The 12,478-nt window shown below is 51.9% G+C and overlaps 1 protein-coding gene across 4 annotated transcripts in view; it reads left to right on the forward strand.

Annotated features, from left to right (window-relative positions):
- Ppara (peroxisome proliferator-activated receptor alpha) overlaps positions 1 to 12,478 on the forward strand; it is a 59,683-nt gene that overhangs the window by 656 nt on the left and 46,549 nt on the right. The window contains exons 1-2 of one of the 4 annotated variants that reach the window (XM_005379496.2): positions 1 to 222; positions 792 to 971. The gene's annotated coding sequence lies outside the window, so the exon portion shown is untranslated. The remainder of the gene's footprint in view (positions 223 to 791; positions 972 to 12,478) is intronic. The other 3 variants (XM_005379497.2, XM_005379499.1, XM_005379498.1) reach the window with 3 other exon arrangements.

A 12,478-nucleotide genomic window follows, 5' to 3' on the forward strand; every position in this document is an offset into this window, starting at 1 on the left:
GGCTAGCGCGCGGGGCCGGGCACCCGGGGGCGATCTCGCGCCGAGGACTCGCGGGGGCGTCCGGGGCCCACGAGGCAGTGCCCGGAACCCAGAGTCCACGGCTGTCGGTGTGGCTGGGAACACCGCGGCGACACCGGGTGCTCGGGTGTCCCCTACAGGGCAGCCCCCGACTGGGGCCGCTTCCTGGGAGCCCTGCTCCCCAGTGGGGTAACCGAGGCCGAGGTCAGTGCACCCCGCAGCTGCAGCCCGGAGGGGAAACGCGTGCGCGCCTTGGTGTCGCCAGCGGCGGGCCGCCTTGGAGGGACAGTGCTAGTTTTGCGCCCGCGCGCTGTGGGACAGCCCCAGGGCCCCCAGCAGGACTGGCTTGGCTGGGTAGGGTTGCAACGGCGAGAGCCTTCCGGCGTCCCTCCCGACCCGGTCCCACGCGCGCCAACCGGGTGTCCAAGTTTCCTGGGCGACCCTAGGCCGGCCAGGCGAAGCCAGACCAGACCCCTGGGGTGCTAGCGGAAGTCAGGTGGCTCGCTTCTGACCCCCTGCACGCCCCTGCTTTCCCATGCCTTTTTTTTTTTTTTTTTTAAGGAAAATGTGCCCCAAAAGTTAAGAGTCCTAGGAAAAGTCCAGATTGTATATTGTCTTGGCTCTAAGGGGCACTTTGGGACCCTAGGGGCCCACACATCGCCCCCAAGGAAGCCAGACAGGCCCCTCCCCTCCTGTGGCCACTGGGCACTGGGTATGGAAGGAAAGGCAGAGGGCTTTCCCGGACACCACCCTGAGACACCCTGTCATTGCAGCAGCCGGGTCACCCTGACGTTCCTCTCCCAGGGTGGTGGAGAACTGGGAGGATCCGGAGGACCAGTCGTCTCCTTCCTTTCCACCTTCTCAGTGCCACGGCCGGAGTTAGAGGCCTGCCTCCTCCGTAAAGTGCCAGCTTGTGGCAAGTCCTGCGCCCAGCCAAGAAGTTGTCACCACAGGTAAGTGCAACGTGTGAGTGCCTGTGGCTGTTATGACTGTTCGAAGCGTCTGCTTCAGTTGCAGTAGAGACCGAGGTTTGGGGGTTAATGACCGTGTTGTAATGCAGCGTTCCATGCGCTTTCAGGGCTCGGAGAGGAGATCTGTGGGGCTGTGTTCCTGGATTCGCGTTTGCAGGTGTTTCATTTCTTTATGGCACCTTAGCTCTGTGCAATTTAAAAGGAAATAAGATGACTGTAAGAAATGCTGTTACTTACCGAGTGCCTGAGTTCTAAGACCAGCGGCTGTCTCAGCTGTCTTCACTTTGATCTGCGTGATCATCCAGTGGCTTGTGGATACCGAGGTCACCTCTAGAGCTGCCACCAGCCAGGGCAGGGGTGGCCCCCCAATGGCCACATGATAAACATTCCTGTGGTCGCCACCCGTGGGAGACCAGAGACTGCAGCCCTGACACGGTCTGCACAGCTTTGAAGCAAAAGTAAATTCACAGGGAAAAGAGAAAATGTTTTCCCGTTCTTTTCCTGTATCTTAAATATCCAGTGAGATGTGGCATTAATACTTCTTAGCTAGCTTGTGTTTGTCAGACCTGTAAACAGATTTTAAAATTACGTGTGTGTGTATGTATGTGTGTGTGTGAGAGAGAGAAAGGGAGACAGAGAGAAATTTTCCTTATTTATTTATTTATTGTTGTTGTCGTTGTTTTGAGACGGGGCCTCACTGTGTAGCCCAGGCTGGCCTTGAACTTGCAGTGATGCCTGTGAGTGCTGGGATTACAGGCATGCGCCAATATAAAAAAAAGTTATTTCTGCTTTGTCATTTTAAATGACTATATAATGTTCCACAGTGTTTAGGTTCAGTGCTGTCATTATTTCACCAGTCCATGTGTGTGTACGGATCTAGAAAATGAATTATTCCTATCACCACTTCACGCTGTTAGTGTATAAGGGAAGCTGCGGTGCCTCTTGTGCCCAGCATGAACAGACCATCACGGTCTGCTCATGACGCTGGTCCTCATGCCGGGGTGTAGAAAAGACACGGATGACGTCCTCATCATGGCACGGGGGCGGGGGGGCAGCGGGGCAGAGGAATAAGCTGTCTCCACCGGTGCATCTGCTCTTTCGGGATGGGTGACCAGGGCACTCCTTCTTGTATTATTTATGAGCACCTGTGGGTTTATGAGAAAAATGCTTTCAGTAGGCTTTTTTTTTATTTAAGGAAAATTTTACTTGGAATAAAATTTAAACACGCCGCACTTTCTGCCGCCTTTCTGTTTGCTTTGTCTCTGTGTGAGCAGGTGCCTTGTTGGTGGCCGATGGGTGGGTGGCTCTAGTAGCCAGAGTTTGTAACGTTTGCCCTAGTTCTGTTGCTTAGCTGATATAGGATGTGGCCCATGGGATTTCTGCTTTTTTTTGAGGGTCACATTCATTTCTGTGTCTGCTGGCTTCATGTGAGGTCCGTGTTTCAAGTGTTCCATACACACTGTTTAAAAATATAGTTTCTGTGTGAGAGACAGATGTTTGCTGTTATCTCAGCCTTGCTAACATACAGAGCCGGCTGTGTCACCCCTCAGGCTGTCGTCTCAGAAAAATAGGTGCAGAATTTCAATTTAGAATATGCGATTTTTGTTGTGTGTGTGTGTGCGCGTGTGTGTGTTGAGCCAGGGCCTTGCACACTCAGCACACACTGTAGCACTGAGCCCCACCCCTCGCCCCGGGATGGTCCAAGGGAACAGTCAGTGACCAAACACTCCAGGTGTCCTGGGAAGGGCTGTATGTAAAATGTGTGTCTTTCTTCCCAGGATGCCTTGCCTGGTGCTGTTCCCTTCTTATGCAGGGAAGAGCATATCATGCATTGGATTTTCCAGCCTAGGATGTAGCTAGGTCTGACTTGCTGGTTCTTTGGAGGGTATGTATGTATGTGTGTGTGTGTTCACGGCCTCTACAGCCTCATCCCTTAGCCTCTTGTAACACTGCGGTGTCCTGGAAATCTGTGCCTTTCACTAGGGGAAGCCCTCCCTCCTGCGAGGGTGGCCCCACAGGAGACCTTTGTAGTTCTGCTGTGTTTGTTTTGAGGCCCCCATAGGGTGAAAGAAAGAGTGTTTGAACACTGTCGTCTGCTGTTCTAGGAGAGGCATTAACTGTTCGTCCTGAGACCTGGATTCTGGCTCCTGAGCTACTGGCTGCTGAGTCAGAGACCTGCAGAAAGTGGAATTCCTCTCTGGGCTACCTCTGAAGAGTTGTGAAGCCCCATAGCAGTGGTCTACAGCACAGCCCCTGTCCCCGAAGGTGGCAGAGAGCAGGGACAAGCCCTGGACTGCCCCTGCGTGCGTTTCTCACCTAGGCAGACCTGGTGCCTGAGGTTTTTTTCTGTTTGTGTTTTTTTCTTTTTCTCTTGCCATGCTAGACGTTGAACCCAGGCCGCTCCCACGTGCTAGGCAAGCATACACCACCAAGTACCTCACCAGCCCTACTTTTACTTTGGAACAGGGTCTCACTGGGTAGCCCAGGCTGGCCCCAAACCTGTGATCCTTTTGCCTCAGCCTCCCAAATAGGGTTACAGGTGTGCATCACTGTGCCTGGCTGCCTGAATTGTTTCTGCTCTCACCATTTTAGGATCTTGCAAAGGCTTTGGAAAGAAACACACTCCCTCGGCCAGGGATATAGATTAGTGGCACAGCGCCTGCCTGGCAAGTGAGGCCTGAGTTCAATTTCTGCTACCAAAAGAAAAAAAAAAAAAAGAAACACACACCCTACCTCCCAAACACACTAGAAATTTTTTTTGTTATTTCCGAAAAAAAAAAAAAAAAAAAGAAACACACACCCTACCTCCCAAACACACTAGAAATTTTTTTTGTTATTTCCGAATAGGTGAAGGAGACCTCTCTACCGGTAAGAACAAAATTATTGTGAGTGCTCCTGGGTGGTTTTGAGTGTGAATGCGAACCCAGGTTTTGCTGGTGATGCACCTTGCACGTGTCCTTACCTGGTGTACCTAGCCCATGCTGCCGTTGTCCCTCCCATGGGGACCTGCTGGGATGCAGGCTGGGCGTCGTCTCCTGGGTCGTGTCTAGGTGCTGTGTGGCACCCGGTTGCTCTGCATCTGCCTTCCCCTAGCCTTTACCCACTGTGGACACGGCCAGTGCCTGAGCCTCTGCCCTGCTTGTTCTGTATGCCGAGGAGTCCTCGTCCGTGCTCAGTGAATTTGCCCAGGACTGGCAGAATTCAAATCACCAAGAGCATGTGCCCAGTGCTCAGAGCAAGTGGCACCAACAAATGCCACTTCCGCAAGAGCGTGGATTCCAACGCCGGACACCAGACTTGGCAGGGTCGGGTTGGTTAAACCTGTGTGATTTGTGATTGTGAGCGCTTAGATTGAATGGTGAGGTACTCCTGGGAGAAATTAGAGAGAGTGGTAGTTCCGTGTCCAGGATGCAGGACCCCTCTGACTGCCTTTATTCCTCTCTGTTGAAAGTGCTCTGCAAATACAGAGTGAAGATTTCTCACCCAAGCTGCTTGCTTTGTCCTCTTAGCTTAGCGGCCGCGAGAAGCTTGGCACAAGCATCATTTCAAACAGTGAGCCAGGGCCGGAACAGAGAAGGACTAATCGTCGTGGCATTTCAGGGCTTCTCGTGAGGGATTCGAGACCCGGACAGGGCTCGGCAGGAGGCGGCCCCGGGCTCTTTTGGAGCATCTGTAACAGAACAGTCTGCAGCTGCCTGATAACCACAACGAGGGGCGAGTCTCCAAGTGTCAGTGCGGCTGCTAGAGGTTGAGCTGTGCTCGTGTCTCCTCCCGCCACACACCGAGGGGTTGGTGCCAACTTCTTGTGAGTATGCAGATGTGTACTTAGCGCATGGCTCCGGGGACCAGCGACTCTCCACGCTCTCACAGCAGCTCCCTTCCGATTCCCTGTGTTTGAGGCACGGGGTATGAACAGCATTTCAGGCAGAGCTCCTCACAGGACACCCCAAGCTGCCCAGCAACCCGGTGAGCCTGCAGTAGCCCTGTTACTTCTGGTGCAAACAGACCCGTGTGTTCACAGGCGCCTCCTGCTGACTGGCTTCTGCGGAACATGTTTTGCCCAAGTGTTGGTGGTCGCCCTTTTGAAAAGCGTTACAGAATCTATCAGCAGAGACAGGCAGGGGACGCGGAGGGCCCGGCTCTCCTGCAGTGCGCAGCAAGTGTCAGAGGCACTCAGACTTGCGGGACGAGGCCTCCATCCTCCTCTTGCTTCAGAAAGCCCTCTGTTGGAGAGTCATTTCCAGAAACGAAGACCTCTCTGGCTGTCGTCTGCACGTTGTAAGAGTCGGCCGTCAGCCTCCTCCACTCTCTGCATCGAGCTGTCCTGAAAGGGGCAGAGATGTGTGCTGTTGGGGGAGGGCAGCTTTGAGAAGAGGTGTGAAGCAGAGAGCGGGGTCCCAGGGCCTAAGTGCACCCCAAGTCCACGTTCCTTGAGAGAACGCTGGCATTGGAGAACAGAGCTAGGAGAACTCACGTAGCTAGGCGTGGTAAGGATGTCTGTGATTCCACCACCCAGGGAGGCTGAGGCGGGAAGATCGCAAGTTGGAGCCCAGCCTGAGTGACTTAGTGAGGGCCTGTCTCAAAAAAAAAAAAAAAAAATAAGTTGGAGATGTAGCTGGCTCTGTACAGAGCCCTGGGTTTAGTCCCTAGTACTGAGAGAGAGAGAGAGAGAGAGAGAGGGTATGACGTGACAAGTGATGACGGAGGAGGAGCCCTGCATGCTCGGCCTGGTGCATGTGTCCAGAGCACAGAGGATTCTGCATGTGGGGAGACACTGCTGCCAGGGTGCTCGCACAACGTGGTGGAGGCAGACGGTGAGGAGAGACAGGGGCCCCCACCACAGCAGCCGCAAACCCCATTGGAGCCCCAGGAAAGAGCCAGGCAGCGTGAACCCGCGCAGCGCGTGGAGTCCTACAAGAGGAAAGTTGAGGTCCCAGCTGGGCCAGCGGTGGTGACAGGAGGGAGCCGGGAGTGGACGACCTGTGTTCAGACGGGGAGCAGTCCTCCCCGAGTCCCAGGCCGCTGTGTGGGCAGAGAGTGAGGTCTTTGGCAGGACCTCAAAAGGAGAAGAGAGAGATGAGTCTTTTTCTTCCACTCCGGAGACCAAACGTTCCTGGCTTTTCCTGCTCCCTGCTCCTGGCTTAGATGAGTCCAGTGGTGTTGGCGGGCAGTGTCAAGTACGGCAGGGCACGTGCAGGTGAATGTGTCGCCGCGCCTGTGCTGTCCATGGTGAGGTGGACACAAGGCCCAGGAAGGGCTCAGTCACCCATGGGGACAAAGGGCGCCAACAAAGGCTTTCTTAGTAGGAGAAGCAGTTTCTGGAAAGTATTTCCGGAAAATGCCCAACTGTGACATCAGCTTTGATGCAGACTCTTCAAGGAGAGAGCCTCTCAAAGACAGGAGTTAAAAAATAGAACTTGCGAGGAATCACTTTTAAGAGATGAAAGGACAAGACCTCTGCGCAGGGTGACCCACACCCAGGCGCCAGTTACAATGGAGGCTGTGCTGCGCCTTTGTCCTCCTCCTGGGAACCTCGTCCACCACTGTCCCTGGGCCTAGCCCCTCGGCCTCCCTGCCGTCCCCTGCCCTGTACCACTGCTCCCGGAGCTCTCGGTGCAGACATCCCAGGGCCTTCAGCTCAGTGTGTCTGCTTCTGGGTCCCAGCTGTGACCTGGTGTCCCTGTGTTGGTGACTGCCCCAAACTGTGCTTAGGGCCAGGACAAGGTGCAGGGTCCTCACCCACAGATGCAAATTTTTCAGCTGACCTGTGCCTCAGGTGTCTCACCTGCAAATGCAGGTGGTTGGAGCTGGCAGGTGGTAGGAGCTCTGTTGAGGTCTCTGCTGGTTACAGACTCTCTGCCTGCCTTGACACGTGGCTGTGGCGATGGATAGGAAGGATGACCCCGCCTCCCTGGGGCTGACATTTTCCTTTTCGTTTTTTTCCTTCCTCCCTTCCTTCCTTTTTCCTTTTTTCCCTTTCTCCCTCCCTCCCCCTTCATCCCCTCCCCCTCCCTCCTTTTCCTCTTCCTCCTCCTCCTCTTGCTTCAGTTCTAGGGATTGACTCTCACCACTGAGCTGCCTCCCTGGGGCTGACATTTGTCCTCTGTATGCTTCTCTCATGGATGCAGAGCCCCCGCCCCTGACCTCATCCTCCCCTCAGCCCCATGACCTCCACCCCAGAGAGCTCAGCTTCCCACTTCGTCCTCAGAGGACTGGGTGGGATCTTTCTCCTCCAGGCGCTTGGCATGCCTATGCTCTTCCACTGGGCACGCACTGGCTCGGCAGGTGCTGTCCCTGCGGAGATCCTGCGGACCTGGGGCCTTGGCCGTCTCACTCCCTGTAGCTACCCTGAGACCAGGAAGCCCCTGCTGGATAGGTCTTGGAGCCTTGACTAATGGCTGCGTCCCTCACCAGCTGGCCTTGTGCTCTCCCAAACTGGACACAGGGTTTGGTCCATGGCACAGCCTGCGGCCATTTGGATCTCTGCTTGGACCATTCTGGCCACCCACAGCTGTTTGCGGGGTGCGTCAGTCACTGGTTCTTCAATCTTCATCTGCTTGGCAGATATTTACTATGCACCTGCTGCTGCCCAGCCCCGGCCTGGCTGCTGGGGGCGCAGTGGGGAGTGGCACGCCCTGCCCAGGATCCCCTTGTAAGAGCAGCCTCATCCATGGCTCTGACCCCAGGCGACACCGGGTAGGAGGAGCCCAAGAGAGGTGACCCCAGCCCACAGCTCCAAGCATGTTCGTCCCTGAAGTTCAGAGCTGCTTCTCTCTAGAGGAACTGAGCTGGGAGAAGAAAGAGTGAGCGGGAAGCTCTCCAAGCACCCTCAGACTTGTTTGCATTCTTCCAATTATGATCCGAAAAGTGTTAAGCGCCGAGTTAAACTCCTCCTGACCCACATCGGTCAGCAGGATCTGATCTTAGGCGATTATTAACTCTAATCATGAATCTAATGATCTGTATTCAGGAAACACTGCGGAGTCACAGTGGCTACCCTTTCCTGGTCACTGAGGACGCTGGCCCAAGCCCTCGGGCAGCTGCTGTCCTCATCTTGCTGGAGAGGTGGCATGAGGGTGAGGCGGGCTGGCAGCGCTGCGGGGTGCTGAGGGCTCCACAGTGTTGGGGTTTGACAGCAGGGAGTGGGACAGGTCACTCCCTACGCAGGGCGGACCTGCGTCCGGCCTCCTTATGGGAGACCAGGAGAATCCGTGATGGGCGGCACCGAAGCCTTCGCGGGCAGGTCGCTTCTGGTTGCGCCCGGCCTGCTGGCTTGCTGGGAGGGGTGGCACCGAGGGGAACGGGGCCGCGCTCCTGTGCGGGTGTGACAGTGTTGTGGTGACCTTCTGATGCCAGGCTCACCACTCTGCCTTAGATTCCCTGGAAACCAGGCCACGGCAGTGGTGGCGGGCTCCCCTTCCCCGTGTCAGGTTATTGAGGTGTGATGTGCACAGTAAAATCCATCCTTTCTTGGTGTATGATTCTTTGTGGTTCGAAAAGCTCGTCTGGTCTCTGTCCTTGCTGGCTGTCAACAAGTGTTGTCCTCAGCTCCCAGGGGTCCTCTTTATTGTCAAAACCAGCAACACTAGCGGGGTGTGGTGGTGCACGCCGGTAATCCCAGTACTCTGGAAGGCTGAGGCAAGAGGACTGCAAGTTCAGACTCCGTCTCAGAATTAAAAAAGAAAAAGTTTAAAAGGGCTTGGGATGGGGCTCACTGCAAAGGCCTTGAGTTCGGTTCCCAGTACGGGATAAAAAGGGAAGGAAAAGCTGGTGCTGGCTGTGAGCAGAGGGACGCCTGGAGGTGGGGGTGCAGACCGCTCGGCTCTGGGCCCCGAGTGAGGGGAGGAAGCACATCGTGAACATGCCTCAGTGTTCATGGCCGTGACGTTGTCACTTCTTTCAGAGTTGCTCTGGCGGGTCATAGGTCACACACAGACAGCAAAGCATGTGTTGTCCCCTTGTCTCATAAAAACAGATGAGAGATAGAGGAGCCAGCAGAGGCCACAGCGCAGCAAATAAACTCCAAGGGCTCGTGTTGGAGGTGCAGGCAGCCGGGGACGAGGGGCACCCGAAGGCCCTTGTCACACTCACCGGGACAGGAAGGCGAGGTGACGGAGGGTGGCAGTGTGCAGTGCGTCTGGAGGAGGTGGTCTCCACCAACACCTGCTCTTTAAAGGAGCTCGTAAAGATGTTCGGTGCGCTCCACTCACAGAGGATAAAATGTTGGCAGCAAATTAAACTTAAAAAGGAGCGTGACATGGGCGCAGGTGCGGGGAGTTGCTGTGTGCGGCTCTGGCGGTAGGACATGGCAGGGGCTTCCGCCGTGGTGCCCAGGGCTTCTCGCAGCCCCTCGGTGTTTCTCATCTTCTAAATGACACGATACTGAAAAATACTCAACGTTCCCTGTGCATTGAGAGCTGATCATAAGAGAGTTTTTCATGTCTTAGGCAAAAATTTTAAACGTCATAGCGCAATAGTAACTTTTCCCATTGATTTTTAAACTTACTTTGTTTGATTTCTGTGGACTTGTGCTACTGAGCACATGGAGACTGGACAGCAGTGACCACAGCATGGGTGCGGCCAAGCATATGAAGAGGCCAACAGTGATGGTACGGACTGACCCTTGTGTCCCGGTGTCCTAGACTTCCCGGATACAAACTGTAGGATAACCCTGCTTACGGTATTCCGGAAGATGAGAGATAAGACGGGGAATTTTGTTTGAGTGCTAGAAATTGTATTTCTAAAAGGGGCATTGATTTGAAAACAACTAAATATAAATTATAAAACTAAAAAATACAAAAACTGGGGCTGTGTGCTGTGTAGACAACCCTAACAGCAGAATAGAATACACTGAAAAGAGAATTGGTGAGTCATAGAACAGATCAGAAAACACGTCTAAAATAAAGCCCAAAGAGATGAAAGGATAGTAGTATGGACAGAAAAGGGATAGTAAATTCTGTCCCACATGCAATTGGAGTCCCAGGAAAAGGAGTACGAATTGGTAGTAGCACTATTTGAAGAAATAGTGGCTGAAGTTTACCCAGCCGTGATCAAAGGCATCAAGTCACAAATTCAAGAACCGTGAAGAACCACAAGCAGATTTTTTTGTACAAACAATCCATACCTAGACACACTCTTGTAAACCTGCCAAAGAAACAAAAACAGAGATTATCTTAAAAGAACCGAGAGGTAAGAAGACATTGTCTCCCAGCAGCACCCCACAGAGCCAATTTCTAAGCCAAAACAGTGGACACCAAGACAGGGGAAAGCTGCTATTTCACGAATGTGAGGTTAGTTCAGTTCTTAATCCAGCCTCAAAATGACAAACACTCAGGGATAAAATGAGGCATGTGCTGAAACCTATAAAGCTATAGAGAGACGCTTTGGAGACGCGAGTGCGTGGCAGGTTGAACCGTGCTCCTGTGTTGAGAGACCTGCTATTGCTAGGATACGGTCATTCCCAAGAAGGCCCACAGCCTCGGTGCCATCGGGAGCAGACCTCAGCACACCTACTTGGGGAGCCAGACAAGGTGATTCTGAACTTTATTACAGGAAATGCAGGAGACCTCCAGTAACTAAAAAAACTTCAAAAAGGAGCAGTACAGCAGACTTAAAGTACCTGATTTCAAAAATTATCATAGAGCGACTATGATTAAGATAGTATGGTCTTGATGAATGGAGCAGGGGAAGAAGTCCAGAAATAGATCCGCACATACACAGACAGCTGACTTTCACCCAAGGCCATTTCTCGGGGGAAGGGAGGATCTCTCCAAGAAGTGGCGCTGGACCACCTGGATAGCCAGTTGCAGAAGAAGATGCAGCTCTTCATTTTACACCAGTACATATGCAAAACGATAATAATTATTGTTACTATACAGCATAACAGTGTCACATATTATTATTGAAATGGGTTATAGATCTAATTTTAAGATTGAAAGCTATAAAATTTCAGGAAAAAAATGTATAGGAAAAAGTTCTAGTGGATTTGGGATCTGACAAAAATTTCTTTGTTGTTTTTGTTGTTGTTGTTGTTGTTGTTTTTCCGGTACCAAGAATCGAACTCACGACCCTGCGCTTGCCAGGCAGGCGCTGCGCCACTGAGCTAAATCCCCAGCCTCTGACAAAAATTTCTTAAATGGGATTCAATAAGCATGAGCCATAAAAGAAAAAAATTCTTAAATTGGTCATCATAAAATTGTAAATGTTTCTTCTTTTTTTTTTTTTTTTTTTTGATACCGGGAATCAAACTCACAACCTCGTGATTGCCAAGCAGGCACTTGTGCCACTGAGGTATATCCTCGGCCCAAACAAATCACCTAGGCTTTTTTGGTTTTTTGTATTTTGGGTTTTGGGTTTTGTTTTTTTTTTTTACCGGGAATTGAACTTAGGACCTTGCACTTGCCAGGCAGGCACTGGGCCACCGAGCTATCTCTCTGGCCCTAAATGTTTATTCATTAAAGACACCTAAAAAAAAAAAATGAAAAGCCAAGCCTCTGACTTGAAGAAATGATTTGCAAAACATATTGGACAAAAGATATACCTGGAATATATAAAGAACCCTTCCAGTTCAATAATAAGATGAACCAATTAAAAATGAGCAAATAATTAGAAGTAACTTAGCAACCAAAGACATGTTCAAATGGATGTGCGAGTGAAAAGGTGTTCTGCATTGTTAATCATTTGGGAAATACAAATTAGCATTAGCAGGTGTCATGTGAGTAGAGAGGCACCACCATGCAGCCCCTGGGACAGCTGGAAATAAGCGGACTGACCAAGCGCGCATGCGGACAGAGAGCAAGAGCTCCACACTGCTCATGGCCGTGTGACAGGGGACGGCGTCTTTGAAGAGCACTTGGCAAGCAGCACTAGTTGTGTTACTGTCAAACATTCCATGCTCCCGAAAGAGCTCCATCTGGAAAGACCACGTACTCTGTGATACCACGGAAAAAGCAAAACGATGGAGCCAGTAGAAAGAGGTGTGGTTGCCAGGGGGAGGAGGTCTGAATAGGAGGAGCACAGGATTTTGTTGTGTTTTGTTTGTGATACTGAGGATTGAATCCAGGGCCTTTGCTTTTTTTTTTTTTTTTGAGACAGGGTCTTGCTAGGTCACTAAGTTACCCCGGCTGGGCTTGAAAGTGGTCTCATTCAACCTCAGCCTCACAAAGTTCTGGGATTACAGGCACATACCATCCTGCCCAGCTCAGCTCAGGACATTTTTAGGGCATTTCACTGTCATTGTAACACACGCCATCCGTACACTTGTCAAAACCTCCACAAAGAGCGAAAACTAATGAAAACTGTGAATTTAGCTAAATATCCGTATTGACTCAGCAGTGGTAACAAATGTACCCCAGCAGTGCAAGGTGTTAGGGTGGGGTGGGGGAAGAGTATGAGGAAAAGTGCTGTAATTTCTGCTTGGTTTTCGTGTAAACTTTAAACAGCTCTATAATATCATTCTGTTAACTAAAAACTGAATTTGAACTGTATGC

The sequence above is a fragment of the Chinchilla lanigera genome, unplaced genomic scaffold (genome assembly GCF_000276665.1).
Source record: "Chinchilla lanigera isolate Chin_1 unplaced genomic scaffold, ChiLan1.0 scaffold00012, whole genome shotgun sequence".
In the NCBI taxonomy this organism is placed as follows: Eukaryota; Metazoa; Chordata; class Mammalia; order Rodentia; family Chinchillidae; genus Chinchilla; species Chinchilla lanigera.